General features: G+C 42.5%; 1 protein-coding gene across 1 annotated transcript in view; it reads left to right on the plus strand.

The window, feature by feature from the left end:
- C16H10orf90 (chromosome 16 C10orf90 homolog) overlaps positions 1-22,597 on the plus strand; it is a 245,815-nt gene that overhangs the window by 1,465 nt on the left and 221,753 nt on the right. The gene's annotated exons all lie outside the window — the stretch shown is intronic.

The following is a 22,597-nucleotide window of genomic DNA, read 5'->3' on the forward strand; positions in this document are numbered from 1 at the left end:
AAAAAGTGTTCATGGCTCCATTTTAAACCCTCAAGGGCAAAGAGCAGCTCTTGTGTTCCTTTTTTTTTTTTTTTGGTATGCATAAAGCTTTGTTTACTCCTATAGCAACATTGAAGGTAACGGTGTGGAAAAGTGCATCTTTGTAGGAGATTGTAAAAAACATCTATTATACTGACAGTTGCAGCTACAGCATTTTTTTGTGTGACTCAACTCCCCCCCCAAGCCACATTGCCAAATACAGCCAACAATTGAGGCTGTGTGCCTGCTGCTTGAGTGTAACCTGGAGTCTAAAGTCTTACGTTCAAGTGAGTCTGAGACCCACAGCAATCAGGCTGGTCAGCTGGACAGTCCTCACTATGTCTGTGATTTGAAAGGCGGTCCAGGCAGGGCCTGCTTCCTCCACTCAAGGGCAGGCCAAGTTTGAAAACTCAGATAGGATCTGTGCCTCTGATCCCTCTGAATTCCGAGCTCTGTTCTTTTAGTAGCAAAAACATTTCACTTTAAAATATTCCACGTCCACTGAACTATTCTTCGTGTTATTCCCACTGGGGCATGTCAGCCATTTAGGTTAGGAAACCCAGCAAGAAGAGAGCTTCCTTGCTCAGTTTCCGAGCTGAACTGACGAGAGCCCAATTAACAGCCTCTGGGTCCTGTTAGACTTGGCCCAGTGACCCCTTCTCTCTCGAAGGCTCCAAGGCCATTGGTTAATCTGCCAGGGCTTTAACCATAAAGTACCTGATGGGGCAAAAAATGAGCAAGGTCACTTGGATGAACTCTCAATGCACAAAAGTGCTGCATTAAAGAAACTGGCTGGTTCTCCAGGAAGAGTGAGTTTGGGAGATTTTGTTTCTGTAAAAACCTTATGGATTTCAAGTCCTCCTCAGGAAGACATACAGACGTATTTGAGTTGAGTTTAAAGTCTAAGGCTGGCATTTTTCTAAAACTGTGACCTTAGTCCTGAGCTGTGTTAACGCTTGAAGATGCTGCCTCTCATCTGGGACAGACCTAACTCTGGCCCAGGGATGGTCCAGCCACACTCGTTCCCTTGCTTAAACTGCCTTGTAATAGGGATGACAAGCAGATGTACTGTCACATCTGAAAGGCAGCGAGGATTGGAAGCAGGTGGTGGTGAGGGGGCTAAAGGTCCTGCTCTTCATGTTTGCAAAGCCTTGATCCCTGCTGACTCCAAAATGCCCCAAACTATTCAAAACACAGTATGTTCAGAGCCTTTCTCCTCCTGCAGACATACCTGATAAATTTCGGACGTCAAAATAACCATAACTGGACAAGGAGATGGATTTTTATTTGAGTTCTGGTCGCTGTCAACATTGCAAGCATGGCCACCTTCTGAGATTCCCTATGAAGCAGGGCGTGGACAGTTTCCCTGATGTTAGAAGGGAAGCCGCGTAGAATTCAGAGATGTGCTCACATCTCCCAGAGTTGGAATGTGAGTTGGCATCTGTTAATTGATCGAGGAGACCATTCTGATGATAGGCGTGGGCTGGGGCACGCCAGCCGAGTCTCACCCATCTGTCTTCATGCAGATGACAGTTTCTAATACATTTAATCATTAGATGGACCAGGGAAAGTTTCTGTATTTGGTGATCACGATTTAGCCGTGCTTCCCAACATTTCCCCAAACCTCTATCATTTCCATCTCCCCTTCCTACTCATCCTTTTTTTTTTTTTTTTTGGACTTGGCTGTGGTGCTCAATTCTGGCTGAATAGAAGAATCATGGTAAACTTTTGTTTTTTTATATTTATCTATCTTTTTGATAATGTCTGCCCTCTGAGGAGTTTAGACATATGCACGCACCCATAGTACTGTCACCACAGTCAAGGTACTAAACATATCCATCACTGCTAAAAATTTCCTTGTGTTCTTTTGCGTGTTGCTTTTTTGTTTGTTTTTTGGTGGTAAAAACACTTACCATGACATCTGTCTTCTTAACATATTTTGAAATAACAGTACCACATTGTTAAGCATAGGCTCTATGTGGTATAGGAAAGCTCTAGGGCTTATTCCTCTCGCATAACTGAAGACTTATACCCATCGAGTAGCAACTCCACCTTCCCCCTCCCCCTCCCCCAGCCCCTGCAACCACCATTTTATCTTCTGCTTCGATGAATTTGCTTAGTTGTTATACTTCATATAAGTGGAGTCATGCAGGACAGATCATGCCATTTGTCCTTCTGTAACTGGTTAATTTCACTTAGCATAATGTCCTCTAGTTTCATTCATGTTGTCACAAATGGTAGGGTTTCCTTCTTTTTTAAGGCTGAATAATATTCCAGTATGTATATATTACATTCTCTTTATCCGTTCATCTGCCGGTGGATATTTGGATTGTTTTCTCACGGTGACCTTTACAAACTACATATGCCTGTGGCCCAGCCAAGGCTCTTGTGACCCAGAGTGGGTGTTTGATTTTGCTGTATTCCTTTAAAGAGCATTGAACTTTGTTCTGGCATGAGGTTACATTCCTTGAAGACACTTTGATCCTTTTGAGCCTTACTTCTTGGCAGATTTTAGTCAAGGGCAGTGCTTCTCAATCATGGGTGATTTTGCCCTCCACCCACACCCCAGAGGATATTTGGTAATGTCTGCAGACATTTTTGGTCGTGACAACTCAGGAAAGATGCTACTGGTCCCTACGGGGTAGAGGCCAGGGGTGCTGCTAATTATCCTGCAGTGCCCAGGACAGTCCCCTGCGCCCAGAACAAAGAACTGCTCAGCCTGAAATGTCCACAGTGTGGAGGCTGAGGAACCCTGATCTCGGGCTAATTCAGGCCCACTAATTTTTAAAGTTTATTTTATTCAAGTATAGTTGATTTACAATGTTGTGTTAATTTCTGCTGTACAAAAAAGTGATTCAGTTATACATATATATACATCCTTTTTCATATTCTTTTCCATCGTGGTTTATCACAGAATATTGAGTACAGGTGCCTGTGCTCTACAGAAGGACCTTGTTGTCTATCCATTCTACATATAATAGTTTGCATCTGCTAACCCCAAACTCCTCCTCCATCCCTCCCCCAGCCTCCTTCCCCCTTGGCAACCACAAGTCTGTTCTCTATGTCTGTGAGTCTGTTTCTGTTTCGTAGGTAAGTTCATTTGTGTCATATTTTAGATTTCACATGTAAGTGATATCATATGGTATTTGTATTTCTTTTTCTGACTTACTTCACTTAGTATGGTAATCTCTGGGTCCATCCATGTTGCTGCAGATGGCGTTATTTCATTCTTTTTTTATGGCTGAGTAGTATTCCATTGTATATATGTACCACATATATATATTCATGTGTTGATGGATGTTTAGGTTGCTTCTGTGTCTTGGCTATTGTGAATAGTGCTGCTGTGAACATAGGGGTGCATATATCTTTTCGAATTATAGTTTTGTCTAGATACATACTCAGGAGTGGGATTGCTGGATCATATGGTAGCTCTATTTTTAGTTTTTTGAGGAACCTCCATACTGTTTTCCATAGTTCAGCCCCGCTATTAAGGCATGATCCTTGTGAGGACTCAACTTAATGTCCCATGTATGTGAGATCTTTCCACCAGGGCCAGTGGGAACACAAACTGTTTCCAGCTCTGGGTGAGGTCCTGGAAGTGTCCAACTTACTGCTGTCTGGCAGTTCTTTTCCTGGTTTCAGGCAGTTTTCCCTTAAGCATGTGCAAGTGAGTATTCGGCCAAAGACTGGTGGACCCCCTGGCAGGTTGCTAGAAACTCTCTTTCCTTGCTGTTCCTTGGTATTTGGCTGCACAAATTCTAGCTACCTCAGCCTCTCTGACTCCTCACCCCTGCCCCATCCACTCAGTGAGACCCCATGGTCTCTCGAGCATCCCCTTCCCAATACACAGCCTGAAAACTGCTTCTAGGTGGGGACAATTGTAGGGCTCACCTCTCTGGTTACCCCTCATAGCCCCGCATTTCTTGTGCCCAGTGTCTGGAAACAATTGCTTCATAGCTTTTGTCCGGTTGCTTCATCATGGCCGGAGGTAGGTGTGTCTGCCCAGGTGGTTTTGATGTCCCCCTGGAGTTGAGAAATGCCACTCTGGGCTTTGATGAATGTTTTCCAGTGGTTGAAGTGAACCCTTAGGTCGTATGAAATAAAAGCACTCAAGTTTTAAGTGCTTGGGCTTCACGATAACTTTATTCAGGGAATAAAGAAGTCACTGAGCCCAAACAGAAGGTGACACAAACATTCCCTTTCTTCTCACAATTATCAAAAGGTGCAAAACAATTTACCTATTTCCAAACCAAGCTGAAGAGACTTAGCCAGATCAGAGTCTTCTGAGTTTCACTTTTCTTTCTGAAGCCTTGGCCTCCGAGTGGTATTTTCCCTGGGATATGCTGGTGGCTCTGGCTGCAGGGAAGGCACTGAGCCCTCCAGAGTCAGGACTGAGAAAAGGACATTTCACAAAGGACAATAAATATTTCAATTAGCTTTGCCGCCCAATGACCAGGTCAGAAACCTCTGCCTCATGTGCAAGACCTGAGAGTGTACTTGGTGATCCTTCTAGAATCTCCTAGAAGCTTCAACCACTCATCCATCAACGATGGCTGGTAGCCTCTGTCCAGATGCAGGAGGAGGGAATCCAAGAGGCAAAAGATGGAGCGACCACCCTTGGGAATCAGTGCTGTCCATTTGCCACACCAGCCCCTCCCTGCTCCTGCCAATGGGAGGCTGGCCGTCAGGGGGTGAGGTCCTGAAGAGGCACAAGAGGTCAGAGGTCTGAGATGAGTTTTGATATGTCAAGAATCACATCTGGTGACTGAGGTCTCCAAATTAACTGCACTGTGAATGTCTGTGAAAGATGAAGTGCAAGTTGATCTGGAATATTTACAGCCAAGCCTCCTAAGACCTATCTGACATCATTTTGGCCAACTTCCGTCAGGAAATTGTGCATGGGTGGGGGGACTACGTCCACATTTCAGCCAAACCAAGGCAGGAGAGATGGTAGATGAAAGGGGGGTGTGACCAAGACCCAGGGCACTGGATGGAGTCTTTCTGGGGTCTTGATAGCTGAGTGACCTTGGCAAGTGTCCTGACCTCTTTGAGCCTTAGTTTCCTCATCTGTGTTCATGGGAACCATGGTGACATCTGCCTTATAGGGTTGCTGGGAGGAATAAGGGAGATGCTCAGATAAAGGCTGAGCCTCGGGCCTGGCACGGAGGCAGCATTCCGTAAAAGTGAGTCGTTGTCGGTGTTCAAGTTCCAATGTGCCTTTTTCTGTCATCCCCAACTTTGAAGCAGAGCCATGGCATGAAGACATGGCCCCTGGACCTGAGCTAATTGTGACCAGTGCTTTGAGGACGCTGCCCCTGTGCCAGGAGTCCTGTTTCAACTGGTGAACATCCCCTTCCTAGCTTCCCCTCACTGAAAGTGCCAGGTGACAGGGACTTATGACCTCCTACACCCTTGGCTCCATTCCCTGAGCAATTCAGAGATTAGTCACCAAGCTGTCCTTGAGCTGAATGCACAGTTTCTACTCAGAGCCCACGCAGTCCTGTGGTCAGCTGCAAATTCCATCTGACAAGAGCTTATTGAGAATGTGTGTTCACACACATCTGATTCCTGCCTGGTAAAGCCAGGGTTAAGTCAGGAAGTATGAACAGGGCATTTTTTCATGTAAGTTGTACCCTCCCTTGAAGACCTACCAGGATCTGAATGGGGTTTGTCACCTCATAAAGCATTGAATTGCCCTCACACTTTAGTGTCCTTCAGAATCCTCAAGAGACCTTTCTAAGAATGTAGACCCCTGGGCTCTGGGAAAGGGTGGGATCCAGAAATCTCTGGTTCTTTTTTTTTTTTAATTTTGAAGCTTTTAGATTTTATTTTAAATACATTGGGAAATCATTGGAGAGTTTTAAGCAGAGGAGTGACATGTTCTCATTTTTAAAATTGAATTATAGTTGATTTACAATGTTGTGTTAGTTTCAGGTGTACAGTGAAGTGATTCAGTTATGCATATATATATATATATATATTCTTTTTCGTATCCTTTTCCATTATAGGTTATTATAAGATATTGAATATAGTTCCCTATATTCAATATACAGCTATGCAGTAGGACCTTGTTGTTTATCTATTTTATATATAATAGTTTGTATCTGCTAATCCCAAACTCCTAATTTATCCCTACACCCCCTTCCCCTTTGGTAACCATAAGTTTGTTTTCTATGTCTGTGAGTCTGCTTCTGTTTTGCAAATAAGTTCATTTGTATCATTTTTTTAAGATTCAGCATATAAGTGATAATGTATGATACTTGTCTTTGTCTGACTTGCTTACTTAGTATGACAATCTCTAGGTCCATCCATATTGCTGCAAGTGGCATTATCTCATCTTTTTTATGGCTGAGTACAAAAATCTGTTTTTAACATAAAAACCAGGTGATTCTGATACAGGTCTGAAACCTTGATCTGGAAGTTTCAGACCGATATTTTCCAGCCGCATTAACCAAAGAGAAAATGACAAAGAAACCCGTGCGAATTGCCTGTGTTGAGAAAGCCGGTGTGAAGGGGCATGGCGGGGGGGTGGGGGGAGATACGATCAGAGAGCAGAGTGGCTGGACCATTCTGTGCAAGGAGAGTTGAGATGGGGATGGAACAAAGGGGACTGTGTTGGTTGGTCCCTGAATTGCCTCATTGATCCTCACCACAGCTGTGCGAGGCACATGAGCCCTGTTTTTCCAAAGAGAAAATTCTGCGAGGCCCAGATAGATGGTGCAGACTGCACAGAGACACAGTTAGGAGCGGCAGAAGGGAGCTTCTACCTTAGCGACATCCTTCTCTGCGGTTGTGTTTCTTGCAAGGTGTTGGGGGAGAAGAGAGGGAAGCAGCCTTTGTCCCGACAGCAATAGCTGGGGACCTAGGGGACTTCAGAGTTGGTCCTAGAGAAACTAAACCATGCCAGAATCAGGTGGGAAGAGGCAGTAGATAGCCCACTGACTCTCTCCTTCTGCTTTAGGCATCTTTCCTTCCCGTGGCTTTTACATTAAGCACCTGCTTCTGGTTTATAAGTCCCACATGTGTTCTCAGTGCCCTCTGTTTTTGCTGTCCCAGGTTCTCTTCCCTTTCTAGTGGAACAGATGGACAAAAGAGGAAAGATTGGGCTGGATCATTTTAAAAAAAGTATCAAGGACCTACTATGTGCCAGGAACTGTGCTTGGTGCCGGGGACACTAGAGTTGCAAAAGGCAGGGTTCCGGCCCCTTCTCATCATCTGGTCGGGGAGGCAGCCAATGAATGCCAAGTCAGGGGGTCTACAGAGAGCCGTAGACCCAGAGAACTCAGTGAGACCGCACAGAGGAGGAGACCTCTGGGCACGTGCTTCACGGGAGATTGGGAGTTTCCCAGGACCAGCAGGGAGGGTGAGAATGTGGGGTAAGAATGGAGAAGGGGAAGACGTTTCAGGCAGCTGGAATGGCAACTTCTAGGTGGTGCACAGGCAGGCAGAACCTAAAGAGAACTCAGTAATCTCTAGAACTGCGGCTAGAATTCACAGGATGTAGTTCCTGAGAGGAGGGAGCCAGGCAGAGAAAGAGCTCCAGACATTTCCTTCAGGTTCCCTTGAGTCTGCAGATGAAGACCAATCTGTGCTGTGAAACTTCACAAGGCCAAAGAACAACTGGCAAGGGAAGAACAGTTACTGGGAAGCTATCAGATGAACAATTCTCAGTGCTCACTTAGGGCCGCGGATCATTGAAGTTCCCCACCATCCAGAATGTAGAGACCTCATTGAATGTATGGTAAATTCAGTAGAGATTCTAGAAGGGTTCTGCCTTGGAAGTCTGCTAAACCAGCCCTAGAGTAAAGGCTGTCTTAGGCCCATCCTATAGCAATTTAAAACACAATTCTTGAAGAATCAAGCTGTTTCACAAGTAGTTTAACTGCCGGCCAGAGCAAAGTTTAACATTCCTTAAAAGATTACAACAAAATCCATCAAGCAATAATAAAAAATTAAAAATATCTGGCATCCAGATAAAGCTTGCTAGGTATTTGACAAAGCAGGAAAGTATGATTTTAACCAGGAGGAATTACGATTAATAGAAGCAGATCCATAAATAGGAGAGATGATGGAATAGCAAGCAAGGACTTTTTAAAAAGCTCTTATAAATATTATAAATATATTGCTTTCCCCTTAAAGTCAAGGATTTAAGGGAAGATATTACCACAATGGGAAGAGAAGTAATTGACATAAAAATAAACCAAATAGAACTTATAGAGAAGAAAAAAATGATTCTTTAATACTATCTGAAATGGAGATTTCACTAGATGGGATTAACAGGAAATTGGATGCTATAGAAGAAAAGATCACTGCAATGAAGAGTGGCCCCCGCTCTCCGCAACTAGAGAAAGCCCTCGCACAGAAACGAAGACCCAACACAGCCAAAAATAAATAAATAAAAAATTAAAAAAAAAAAAAAAAAGAAAAGATCAGTGAAATTTCTAACTGAAGAGAGATAAAAAGAGAGGGAGAGATCTCAAGACACCCAAGACACATATAATTAGAATCTCTGAAAGAGTGGGGATTGGGTGAGGGCAGAAAAAATATTTGAAGAAATAATGGCTAAAAATTTTCCTAATTTAGTGGAACTTATGTCAAAGCATTGCTTGTCAAGTATATATATATATTTTTTCAAGTATATTTTATAATATATATACCAAGTATACTTGGCAGAGGCCAGATCATCAAGATTGGGCCATGTCACATTAAACAGTATATATTTCAGTGTTTCCCAACATGGTGGTCCACAGCATTATCAATCAGCATTCTGCAGTCCAAGGAATATGTTTGTTTCCTTGTGCTCACTCTGTATAAATTAACTGAGGCAACTTGTTTGTTTACTTATGACTGAGATAACATCAATTTAGTGTAGGATCATACATAGTTTCAGCTCTGATTGGCTATTAGAAAAAAAACAAAACAATCTGGCAGATACGATCTGTGTTATTCTTCTACTGCTGCAACACAAATGACCGTATACTTAGTAGCTTAAGACAAGACCTATTTATTATTTCACAGTTTTGGCCTCTCTGCTTAGGGTCTTTCCAGGCTGAATCAAGGTGTCAGATGTGGCTGTGATCTCATCTGCAGCTCAGAGTCCTCTTCCAAGATCCCGGGTCATCGTCAACATTCAGTTCCTTGTGGCTGTAGGACTGAAGTCCCCATTGTCATGGTGGCTCTTGACTGACATGCTCAGCTCCTAGAGGCTGTCCTCAGGTTCTTGTCATGTGGCTCTGGCCATAGGCAGTTCACAGCATGTTTGTTTGCTTCCTCAAGGCCAGCAGGACAATCTCTGCTGTTTTGAATCCCTCTGATTGCTTTAAAAAACACACCTGATTAGGCCAGCCCCACCTGGTATGATCTACCTTGGATTAACTCCACATCAACTGATTAGCAACCTTAACTGAATCTGCAAAACCCTTTTGCATGTAACATGACTTAATTGTAGAAGTGATAGCCCATTGTATTCACTGGTTCTGCTCACACTCAAAGGAAAGAGGACATATGATACATGTGAGTATTCTGCTTACAATACTGTATTTAAAATTTTGTATCTGTGCAAAAAGGGAAATAATAGGAGCCCTTGGAATTGAAGGCACATAGGTGTGAACCTCTGTCTAGAAGCTTCATAAGGAAAGGGGCCCCTAATCTGTTCTAGCTCACGACTGTGTCCCCAGCACCAGGTCAGCCTTCAAGAAACATTGTGGGGTACATGTATGAATGAACGAATGAACAAAAGTGCATGAAGTGTGTTTTAGGTGAAAACCTGAGGCCGGAATGAGTGACGGTTGATGACTTTGGGCATGGAAGAGAGCGTCCTCTGATTTGATACGTTAGGCTCGCTTCCAGATTCACTCATTTTTTAGTGATTGACAGACAGACATCAGCTCTAGATTGCCAAAATGAAGCTCCAAAATAGAGGTCATTCCATTTACTCCCCTTTTCATTTATTAAATTCCGAATAGAGAAATTGTTTAATTTCCTCTCTGTGAGTCTAATTTATATCCTTTCTCCATCCAGAAAAGACTTGGAGACAGCTCCAGAAAGGAGTATCTTGGAAAACATCCAGGATTTAGGAATAATCATGTTTCAGAGAAACAAACAGGGCTGAAGGCAAAATGGGGGCATGATCTTCTTAAAGCACACAACAAATTGCTTGCCATTTTGTATCGAGAGCAAGAAGCCTCTTCCCAGCAAAGCCACTGCAACCAGGGGCGAGAGGGTGGGCCCTCGAGCGGCTACCCTGTGGAGGGCTCAGAGCCTCTGATCCAGCCCTCCATTTACAGAAACTTCACAAAACTCATTATTTTAGCTACAAGTGTGCTCAGCTCCTCACTAATGAGTTCTGGACACTGCTGGCTTCTCCAGCTTAGCTGCTTTCAGTGTGTGAAAGGGACTGGGTCTCGGTTGATGGACATGCAGAGGGGCCCGCGGTGCATGGGAGATGCGGGGGGCTCAGATCCACACTGTTTGCTCCTCGCCGTTGATGTAATATCCGGGAACAAATGCCTGGATATTTGTTCCAAATGCTCCAAATGCCTGCGTGCCACTGTGCCAGCTCTCAGACACAGGGAACAAGAATACGATCACTTTCCATGCAACAGTTCTGCAGTAAATGTCCACTCACTCAGGTTTGGCTGTGTCATTTGTGGGGACCAGAACAAAATGAACATGTGGTCCCCATGTTAAAAAAAACAGGAATAATAGTCATTTAAGGTTCTAACATATAAGTCTTTTTCCTTTCTTCCATGGTCTTTCTTTTGATTTGTTATGATGGTTTTTATTTGCTATTTAGTTGGTGTAAGTAAAGAAAAACTAATAATTTAAATTATTACCATGAGTTTTACTGTTCCTCTTTATATTGTGTGATCTCAGTTTTAACACAAATATTAAAACATTTAACTCATCTGTGGAATTATTGAAATGATACAATTTTTATTTTTAATCTCATCCATGCATGTATTTTCCTTTTTTAAAAAATTTTTGAAGTATAGTTAATTTACAATGTTGTATTAGTTTCAAGTGTACATCAAAGTGATTCAGTTATATACATATATATTTATTCTTTTTCAGATTTTTTTTCATTATAGGTTACTATAAGATATTGAGTAGTTTCCTGTGCTATACACTAGGTCCTTTTCATTTACCTATTTTATATATAGTAGTGTGTATATGTTAATCCCAAACTCCTAATTAATCTTATCCCCCCTTTGGTAACCATAAATTTGTTTTCTATGTTTGTGAGTCTATTTCTGTTTTGTAAATAAGTTCATTTGTATCTTTTCTTTGATTCCACATATAAGCGATATCATATGATATTTGTCTTTCTCTGACTTATTTCACTTAATAAGATAATCTCTTGGTCCATCCATGTTGCTGCAAATGGCATTATTTTATTCTTTTTTATGGCTAAGGAATATTCTATTGTATATATATACCACATCTTCTTTACCCGTTCATCTGTTGATGGACATTTAATTTGCTTCCATATCTTGGCTATTGTAAATAGTGCTGCTGTGAACACTGGGGTGCATGTATCTTTTTGAATTAGAGTTTTCTCCGGATATATGCCAGGAGTGGTATTGCTGGATCATACGGTAGCTCTATTTTTAGTTTTAATTAATTAATTAATTAATGGCTGCGTTGGGTCTTTGTTGCTGCGCACGGGCTTTCTCTAGTTGTGGTGAGTGGGGCTACTGTTTGTTGCAGTGCGTGGGCTTCTCATTGTGGTGGCTTCTCTTGATGCAGAGCACGGGCTCTAGAGCACAGGCTCAGTAGTTGTGGTGCACGGGCTTAGTTGCTCCGCGGCATGTGGGATCTTCCTGGACTAGGGATAGAACCCGTGTCCCCTGCATTGGCAGGTGGATTCTTAACCACTGCGCCACCAGGGAAGTCCCTATTTTTAGTTTTTTAAGGAACCTCCATACTGTTCTCCAAAGTGGCTGCACCAATTTACATTTCCACCAACAGTGTAGGAGGGTTTATTATTTGTAGAGTTTTTAATGATGGCCATTCTGACCAGTGTGGGATGATACCTCATTGTAATTTTGGTTTGCATTTCTCTAATTAGTGATGTTGAGCATCTTTTCATGTGCCTGCTGGCCATATGTATGTCTTCTTTGGAGAAATGTCTCATATATGTATTCTTACTAGAACAACGGAAACACTGCAAAAACCAATTCAGATTTTAATTTCATTCCTTGGTTTAATCATATTTTACCAACACTCTCTACCTTCAGTTTACTGATGAGTAAAGAAGGACCAAAAGGAAAGGGGACTGTGGTTGCCCATCTCTCCTTTCCTTCTATGCTATTATTTTCGGCGTAAGCGGTTGGCTAACACAGGGATGTAAGAGGAGTAAGAAGAGATATGATAGGGTTACCAACCAGGGTTCTTAGCCTCTGTAGTCAATCGAAATTGATAAGAGGCCAGACAAGAAATTCAGGCAAGGCTTTACTGGGGCCCCTGCTTCAGCAGCGGGGAGTGAGAACAAGTAACGAGTTCCCTTGCTCGGTCCCTAAGGGGGGGCGAGCTGGTTCCTTATGTGGAGTGAGGGTAGGGGTGTATCAGAGGTCAGGCTGGAGGGGTGGCGTAGGTGGTCTGCCCCCCCTCTTTGGTGGTGTTGAGAGCAGGGGGCATGCGCAGGACCCTGCTTTTGCCCCCAACACCCTGCTTTTGCTCCCGGCTCTTCAGAAATGGCCGTTGGGTTTTTGGTCTTTTTGTATCTTGTCCATAATTTGCCCCAACTGTGCATGCATGCAGTTATTTTTAGTCCCTTATGGTTTCTTTGTATTTTGTTGCTTGAGAAGATGTTTGTTCAGGTGCAAGCACTGCAGCAAAGGGTCCCAGATCCCAGGTCCCAGTCTGTCTCAATAGAGTTGCTCAGGCATTTGTGTTTTTCAGAAATCTATAGCCTTCTTCCTACGTTTGAAGCAAATCTGGTTCCAGTGGAAAGCATGGCCTCTCGGGGCTGTCGTCCTTCTGCTTAGTTGATCTTGGGGTAATTCGCTTAACTTTTATTCACTTTGAATCTCTCTAAACTCCCATGCATTGTAGGTTCACCCGAATTCTGTGATCAAGGAACACCAGAACACCTTCTGTGAATGGGGCAGCAAGGAAATCAACAAACACACACATGGCACACGTCTTCCTGCTCACATGCATGCTCATCCCATGGGGTTTATACACAAAACACAAGTTCACAGATAAAGTTATTAAAAAATCCAAGATGGCAATACCAAAAGCACAGGCCACGAAAGAAAAAATGGGTAAGTTGGGCTGCGTCAGCGTGAAAAACTGTGTGCATCCAAGGACCCTGTCAACAGAGTGAAAGGCAGCCCACCTGCACCATGGCTGAACCTCGAGGACCTTGTGCTGACTGAGATAAGCCAGGCACAGAAGGACATTATGTTGTTGGACTTCATTTTTCTGAGGTGCCTGGAGTAGCTAAATTTCACAGAGACAGAAAGTGGAATGGTGGCTGCCAGGGGCTGGGTGGGGGAGGGGAATGCAGAATCATTGTTTAATGGGGACAGAGTTTCAGTTTGGGAAGATGAAAAAGCTCTGGAGACGGAGAATGGTGATGGTTGCTCAACATGGTGAATGTACTTAATCTCATGGAATTGGACACTTCCAGTGGTAAATTTTATGTTGTGTATATTATACCACAATTAAAAAAATTCAAGGTGATGACGCTAAAGCAGCACATGGACCTTCCGGGTGCAGGCCCAGAGCAGTGGGTGGTGGTCCTGCACTAACTTGTGTTTACAGACGCCTAAGACAGTTCTCTTTCACTAGGTGGTGAGATCCCTGAGGTCAGAGTCCCATCATTTCTCTCACTAACTCTGTGTGTTGAATTGAAACTCTAAGCTAAATTGGAGCTTATTCATGATATGTTTAAAAAATCATCCTTATTAAGGTATAATTTACATGCATTAATATTCATACATTTTATAAGTGTGCACATCATTTTGTTTTGACAAATGCATACAGTCATGTAACCAGTACCAAATCAGATATAGGGCATTTCCACTGACCTAGAAAGTTCCCTTGTGCCCTTTGCACTCAACGTCCTCTCCCCGCTCAGCCCTGGAAACCACTGGTCTGCTTTCTGCCACTTTAGTTTTGCCTGGTCTGGCACGTTCGGTAACTGAAATCATGCAGTACGCAATTTTTGTGACTGTGATAAGTTTCTGTTACAACTTTGGCATCTTAATGAAATAAATGATGTTCTGTTGAGGCAGCAGAGGGGTGAGGGCTTGGGCCCTGATTCAGGTACTCTTGGGTTTTGATCCTGACTCTGCCCCTGATTAATGTGGACTTTGCATGAACTCTTACCTTTTTCAGCATCAGTTGCTTCCTATACAGGATGGAATTAAGAAATCTTGGGCATTTGTGGGGACTGGAGAAAGTGGCGGATGGAAAGACAAGGCAGGGACTTCCCTGGTGGTCCAGTGGTGAGACTCTGCGCTTCCGCTGCAGGGGGCATGGGTCCGATCCCTGGTCAGGGAACTAAGATCCCACATGCCGTGCGGCCAAAAAAAAATCAAATCAAATAAAAAGGAAAGACAAGGCAGTGCTTGGCTCATCCTAAGAGCTCAGTAATGCTTCGTTGTTTATCATATTATTATTATTATTTTAAAAAATTTTATTTATTAAAATTTTTATTGAAGTATAGTTGATTTACAATGTTGTGTTAATTTCAGGTGTACAGCACAGTGATTCAGTTGTGTGTGTGTATACATATATGTATATATATATACACACACCTATATATATATTTTTCTGATTCTTTTCCCTTATAGATTATTCCAAAATATTGACTATAGTTCCCTGTGCTATACAGTAGGTCCTTGTTAGTTCTCTGTTTTATATGTAGTAGTGTGTATATGTTAATCCCAAACCACTAATTTATCCCTCCCCACCCTTTCTCCTTTGGTAACCATAAGTCTGTTTTCTATGGCTGTGGGTCTATCATATTATTCTTGATGTTACTATGAACAGTAATGCTAAAAATCATATTTCCTCACCTCTCAATTGGGAGTACAGTGGTACCTTCCTTCTTGAGTTGCCGTGGAGATTGCATAATGCCTGTGAAGTATTTAGCACAGTGCCTGGCATAGGGTAACTGCTGTGTAGGGTAGCTCATTATCATTTTGTTATTAAGCTGTGAAGGACCCTATTCTGCGATTTCTCACCAAGTAAAAGTCATCATTTCTCCTAATTCTGAAGAAGTGTGAAAGCCAGCTATAAAAAGGGCTCCTTTTAGATTGCTTTCTGTCAGTCTGGCTAGAAGGAAGTCGTGAAAAGCAGCCACCAGTGTGAAATAGTAAGGCCTTTCCCCATGGGCTCAGGGGCGGAGTTCCTAGAACAGGTGAGCCAAAGAACAGGAAATACCTTCGTCCTTTTCTTCTTCTCCTTTTTTTGTCTCTGTTTCTTTGAAAGAAGAAAAATGACAGCAATCGAGTTAAAAGCTGTAGGATTAAGTCGGCGACTGAATTCTCAGAACTTTCCGAGGTGTTCCAAAGTCAGAGTAACTTTATTGTATTTGACGTTGAAGTATTTCAAACGGTTTGGACCTCTAATTGAGGGAAAGTAGACAGTGACAGTAAACAATTACTGAGGAAAGAAGCTTCCACCTGGTATGAGAAATGGATTCAATTTCTGGAATCATCGGCTCCCAATTTAAAGTAAGGAGAAAATGACGCCAATGATAAAACGTAATAGAACATTCTGAAAGGAAAACTCAAGGAGTCAGGGGAAGTCTACCTCTTTCATATACAAAATAGTTCAGCTAAATTTGACTTTGTAACTGGGTAATTAACATGCCTATAATATGGTGTTATTTTCCCCGCACCCCTGATGTTCGCATAAAAGTCTCCAGCCAAGTGTTTCGTCATTGCTGCTCCCATTTATCCCTGTAAACAGACAGGGGCTGAAGTCACTGGTGGGGAAATGAAGCGTGAACTCTCCCAAGATCACTTCTCATTAGGCGGCCAGGGGAGGCCTTCCTCTGTGAGTCTCACAAGAGGAGGAGTGAGTGAAATGATCTATCCTCTTTACATCCTGAGTTGTCTCATTTTCAAACCAGAACCCCACCAGACACCACCCTTGAAAACCAAGGTGAAGGAAAAGCAAGGAGAGACACAGAGATTGAACTGTAGCATCTTTTTTCAGATCCTAACAAGGGAACAATCCCACCATTTGCAATCAGATAAGGGATATTATCTTGGTAATAAAAGGCAATTGAGAATCTAAATGAAAAATCTAATGCTTTTCATGCTGATTTATTTTAGATTAGAAAAAGCTAAACCAGATGTAAACATGAAGAGATGAAGCATGAAGATGGAACTGTGGCAGAGTGATAAATCTCAGTTTTGAATTATTATAGGTGCAGGGTTGCATTAACCAGAAAATACACTGTTGGTCCATAAACTGCTCTGACATTAATTATTGTTGCCGAAGAGAGTTCAGAAGATTGAATACAAACATGCGACGCTGGCAGAGATCAATCGCGCATCTAGATTATCCGTGGAGAGTGCATTCCAGACCCCAAAGAGGCTGTGTTAACCCACTGGCGGTCCAACCTGGAAGCATCCACACCTTGTGCTTGTCACTTGCCCTTTAGTGGTACCTCCAGCATCCCCAGGAGAAGGCACTGGGATGCTGAGAAGAAATGGCCCTCTTTCCTGTTTTTCTGTTGGCAGACTCCAAGCAATATCTGCCATTACCCTAAAAAGAAGACCCTGCCAGCCAAAATCCACTCTTGGTTGTTGACAACTTGGGATATAAGTAGTTTCAGAATCTCTCCTCTGTTTTCTCTGCCAACCAGACAGGTGTCCAGAAGAGGCAAAGTGGAGGTAGGGTTCTATGTAGACCTGGAAATTCCTGTCTTCTCCTCTCTCTTATTTCCTGGGGTATATGAAGTTTCAGTCTCTGTTTTACTTGCTCATGCTTTACAAAGCCCACAAGCCATCTCTAACTACCTCCCCTCCCCCCCCACACACACCCAGACACACACACACACACACACACACACTCACTCTAGTATGGGGAATGCTGAGAACACGATGGTCTAGTTGTGCTGGCTCTGGCATTGAGTAGCTCTGTGAGACAGAACAAATTAGAGAATCTCTCCACACCCCAGTGTTTGTATCTATAAGCAGAGATAACGTCTGTCTTGTGGGGACTGCATGAGGGGTATTTGGAAAACACTAACCCAGGGGCTGGTAAGTTCATTAAATATCTGTGGTACCCATCCACAGTTCTCCATCCAGAACTCTTGGGGCCAAATGTAATTCAACGGTGACTTTTTAATTTTATTTCAGAAAGGTGATCCTGCATAACATTCCCAGGGGGATCTGAGTAGCACCCTGTAATTAATCTCACTGATGTTTCTGCAATAAAATGTATGAATATTCACATTAAATGGAATAAATTAATATTATAAATAGCCCCAGGTTAGTTCAGGTAAGGTTTTGCCATCAGGTTAGTTTTCTACAAACTCAGAGAGAAAAACTCTCATATTTCAGAGCTTCACGAATTTTAGAATTGTACATAAGGGATTATGGGTCCATAGTGAGTACTCAGATGTCTTGAAGGGAGAGTCAGTAAACAAAAAATCCAGCAAAAGACAATAAGACATTTGCTCATTAGAGCACAGCTGTTATGGCAGGACTTGGGAGGACCGAGTGAGAAAATGTGGAAGTTGTTTGGTAGAGTATTTAGTCTTAAACAAATGGAAAGTTCCAGTATTATTGTACCCACAATGTTCAAATCAGCTTCTGGCTCCTGATGGAATTCATAGCTCAACTTGTTGTCAATGTGATCAATATCCTAGCGGGTGTCATGTTTGACCCCAGAATTTCTGCTGGTAGGTTGGACTCTGTACATTGTATTGTTCTTGGGCATTTATGTCTCTTACCCTCTCTGGGTCTTGTTTTCTTTGCATAAAAAACCTCTGTGTTTTCTTGGCCACCTCTCAGGGACTTCGGAGAATCCAAATGAGGTGATGTATGATAAAGAACTTTGCAAACTGGAACATTTCTTATGATTGTTGGGTATCATGATTCTTTTAATGTGCTTGATCCTGGTCATAGTTTTTACTCCCAAGGAGTCACCCTAACTGCCTGGGTTCCAGTCTGGGCTTCTTCACTTTCTTACGAGGTGTGTGTGTGACTTTGGGCAATTTACTTACCCTTTCTGTGCCTTAATTTCCACCTCTGTAAAATGGAAATAGTAATTATATTTCTCTCACTGAGCTGTCTTAGGATTCAACGAGGTAATTGCCTGGCATGCGACGAGCCCTCAGTGCTAGCTCCCGGTGTGGCCCCCGGCTTGAAGCAGGCTCAGGCTCAGCAGTCTCTGGGAAGAGAAGTGGCAAAGAGATCTTAAATCTTCCCTCCTGTGGTGTGGCTTTGGTAGATTACCGTTGCCGTCCACTAAATAACACACTGCCGTCCACTAAATAACACGCTTCAAAGACCTAAGGGAGATAAAGTCTTGAATGGGCTGAATGAGGAGTCACTTAATGATCACCCTTGTTGGATCCTCATCTGACACCATGTACAAAAATTAACTCAAATTGGATCAAAGACCTAAAACTACAAAACTCTTAGAAGAAAATGTAGGGTAAAACCTTCAAGATGTGGGATTTGGCAATGATTTCTTGGACATGACTCAAAAAGCACAGGCAACAAAAGAGAAAAATAGGCAAATTGGGCTTTATGAAGAGTTTAAAATTTTGTGCATCAAAAGACAACATCAGCGGAGTGAAAGGGCACCCCACAGATTGGGAGAAAATATTTGCAAGTCGTATGTCTGATAAGAGAATAATATCCAGAATATGTAGAGAACTCCTAAAACTCAAGAACAAATAAACAAGTCAGTTCAAAAATGGGCAAAGGACTTGAATAAACCTTTCTCCAAAGAAGAAATACAAATGGCCAATAAGCACGTGAAAAGATGCTCAGCATCACTAATCATTGGGGAAAATGCAAAGGAAAACTACAATGAGGTAACTATCCCACACCTATTAGAATGGTTACCATGAAAAAAAAAAACAACCCAGAAAATAAGAAGTGTTGATGAGGGGGTGGGAGACAGAACACTTGTGCACGGTTGGTGGGAATGCAAATGGTACAGCCTCTGTGAATAACAGTATGTTGGTTCCTCAAAAAATTAAAAGTAGAATTGTCATGTGATTCAGCAATTCCACTCCTGGGTACATATCCAAAAATATTGAAAGCAAGATCTCAAAGAGGTATTTGTACAGCATTATTCACAATGGGTTAAAACATGGAAGCAACTTAAGTGTGTCTATAGACAGATGAATGAATAAGCAAAATGTGGTGTATACATATGACGGCATATTATTCAGTCTTAAAAAAGGACAAACTTATGGTTACCAAGTGGGAAAGGAGGGGAGGGATAAATTGGGAGATAGGGATTGACATATACACATTACTATATATAAAATAGATAACTAACAAGGACTATGTAGTACAGGGAACTCTACTCAATACTCTGTAATGACCTATATGGGAAAAGAATCTAAAAAAGAGTGGATATATGTATATGTATAATTGATTCACTTTGCTGTACAGCAGAAACTAACACAACATTGTAAATCAACTATACTCCAATAAAAATTAATTAAAAAAAGGAAATTCTGACATAGGGTACAACGTGGATGAACCTTGAGGACATTATGCTAAGTGAGATAAGCGAGTTACAAAAAGACAAATACTGTATGATTCCACTTGTATGCGGTACTTAGACTAGTCAGAATCATAGATTTACAGAAAGTAGAATGGTGGTTGCCACAGGCTGGGGAGTGGGGAAAGGGGGAGCTATTGTTTAATGGGTATAGAGTTTCAGCTTTACAAGATTAAAAGTATTACGGAGATGGATGTTGGTGATGGTTGTACAATAATGTGAATGTATTTAACACCAGTGAACGATACACTTAAAAATGGTTACGGTGCTAAATTTTATGTGAAGTATATTTAACCACAAAAAAGAGAATTAAAATTTAAAAAATAAACATATCACATGTTAGGCTTTGTAAAATATAGTTGCAAAACGTTGCATCTTACACAGGCAAGCAGCTAATTTCAGCTCATGAGTCAAGGCTCCAGAGACAAGGCTGTAATTTAATGTGTACACAGGGCTAAGCTTTAACACATAACTGAACATAAGGCACTGACTTGCCTTGTTCAGAAACCACCAAAGCTTCCCTGTCACTTAGGAAATAATATCCACATTGGCGTAGCATTCAAGGCTGCCATGATACGTTGTTATGTCCGCAGATGTGCAGATGTGGAGACTCTAGAGTGGATTATGAGCCTTGTTACAATGTTAATGGACACATTAACACATGTGCTCTGACCTACAAAGCCAGTCCCTGCTGTAGGATATTTTGGATACTTGCGGTGTTTTGTCATAATGAATCAGACTGCAGAAATGCCTTTCGTGCGTATGACTTTAACTATATATATATTTTAAAATTTTTATTGAAATATAGTTGATTTACAATGTTGTGTTAGTTTCAGATGTACAGCAAAGTGATTCAGTTATACATACACGTATAAATATATATATTCTTTTTTTATATTCTCTTCCATTATAGGTTATTATAAGATATTGAGTATAGTTGCCTGTGCTGTACAGTAGGTCCTTGTTGGTTTTCTATTTTACATATAGTAGTGTGTATCTGTTAATCCCAAACTCCTAATTTATCCCTCTCCCACCCCCGCTTAACTATATTTTGAATTAGTTAGAAATCCAAGGGTTTTAAGCTGGGGAGGGACACAATCAGATTTGCTTTATAGGAACATGACTGGTGATGCGGTGGAGGGAGGAGGCTGCTGGAATGTGTGGTCTTGGCAGGAATTCTGAGGCCCTCCGTGGAAGCGGTGGGGAGAAGGAGGCGGAGGTGCAATGGGGAGATATTTAGGGAACGTAACCCACTGGCCCTGTTGGTACAGCACATCCACTGGAGCTGGCTGGGGGGTGGGACCGGGAGAGCACAGGGAGAATAGCGAGAAGAATTTCCGTGTCGTAGGTCAGAGTGGCTCAGTCGAGTTTGTGCTAAACTGAGGCCTGGTGGGGCACGAGGCAGAGGGACAGAGAGTGTGGCCAACAAGGTTTGGGGCCAGTGGGAAGGTGAAAGGTGGAAGGCACCGTGTGTTTGCTGAGGGATTTTTTGGGTTTCGTTTTTAAGCTAAGAAAGATTTTGGTGGCATCTAAAATATGATACAAATGAACTCATTTACGAAACAGAAACAGACTCACAGACATAGAAAATGAACTTACGGTTACCAAAGGGGAAAGGAGTCGGGGAGGGATAAATTAGGAGTTTGGGATTTGCAGATACGCACTACTGTACATAAAAGAGATAAAGAACAAGGACCTACTGTAGAGCACAGGGAACTATACCCAATATCCTGTAATAAACCGTAATGCAAAAGAATATGATAAAAGAATATATATATACACACAGACCTACACACACACGTATAACTGAATCACTTTGCTGTACACCTGAAACTAACACAACCTTGTAAATCAACTATACTTCAATTAAAAAAATAAAATAGAAAAGAAAGGTTTGGACATGGTTAGAAACATTGGGGAGGGCAAAGTTGAAGACGGAGAGGAGGGGGGGGGACCCTTGATGGTGCACGGTCTCTGAGGAGATGGGACAGTGGATTCTAAAGGCCACTGTGCAACTTAACTTGGGGAGGAAGCTTTGCTTTTGTTAATTAATTGCTTGGTTAATTCTTCCATCCTTTTTTAAATAAATATTTATTGAAAGCCTACTATGCATCTAGCCCTATTAGGAGCCAGAATACATTGGCAAGTGAGGCAAACATAATTTTATTCTCAGAGGGGTTAGAGTCTAGGGGAGAAGCAAACATTGGTCGTAGATTCACACAAGTCAATGCGTGCTTACAAATGAGTGCTCTGAAGGGAAGGAATGCTCCTGTAGGAGCTTGTAAGTCAGAAACCGAGTTTTGAGAGTGGTGTATGGAGGGACACACGAGCAGGTCATGTGAGCGAGGTCAGAGGAGGACCAGGGAAAGAACATGCTGTACAGATGAAACAACACGTGCAAAGGCCCTGTGGTGGGGGAGGAGAATTCGATTCAAGGGGATGAGGGAAGCTCACACAGCACATGTGGCCAGGAGAGGGGTGCCCAGTGATGCACAGAGATCAGCGGGGGCAGACTACACAGGGCTCTTCTGATGCCCTGTCCTAAGGGCAATGGAAAGTATTGTCTTCTGCATGAAGGGATTTCAGTTAGCAATCCACAGAAAGTAGAGCCAAAGCCACATGTCTCCAGGACGTCGCTGGTGGACTGAGAGCCGGGGTCAGATGATGTCTGAGGTTCCTGAATCACCCTGTTGTTGGGAATTCTGGGTTTCTGTAATACCCAGAACCTGTACCAGACGGTTCCAGGCTTCGGAGAAACCAGGCATTTATAGAGGGCTGCGGGGCTGAGTCAGCTTGTTATCTACTGCCCGTCACTGGGACCCGAGAGAGAGAAAAATTGTCCTCGGTTGGAACCAGTACAGTT

Source organism: Balaenoptera musculus, chromosome 16, assembly GCF_009873245.2.
Source record: "Balaenoptera musculus isolate JJ_BM4_2016_0621 chromosome 16, mBalMus1.pri.v3, whole genome shotgun sequence".
Lineage (NCBI taxonomy): Eukaryota > Metazoa > Chordata > Mammalia > Artiodactyla > Balaenopteridae > Balaenoptera > Balaenoptera musculus.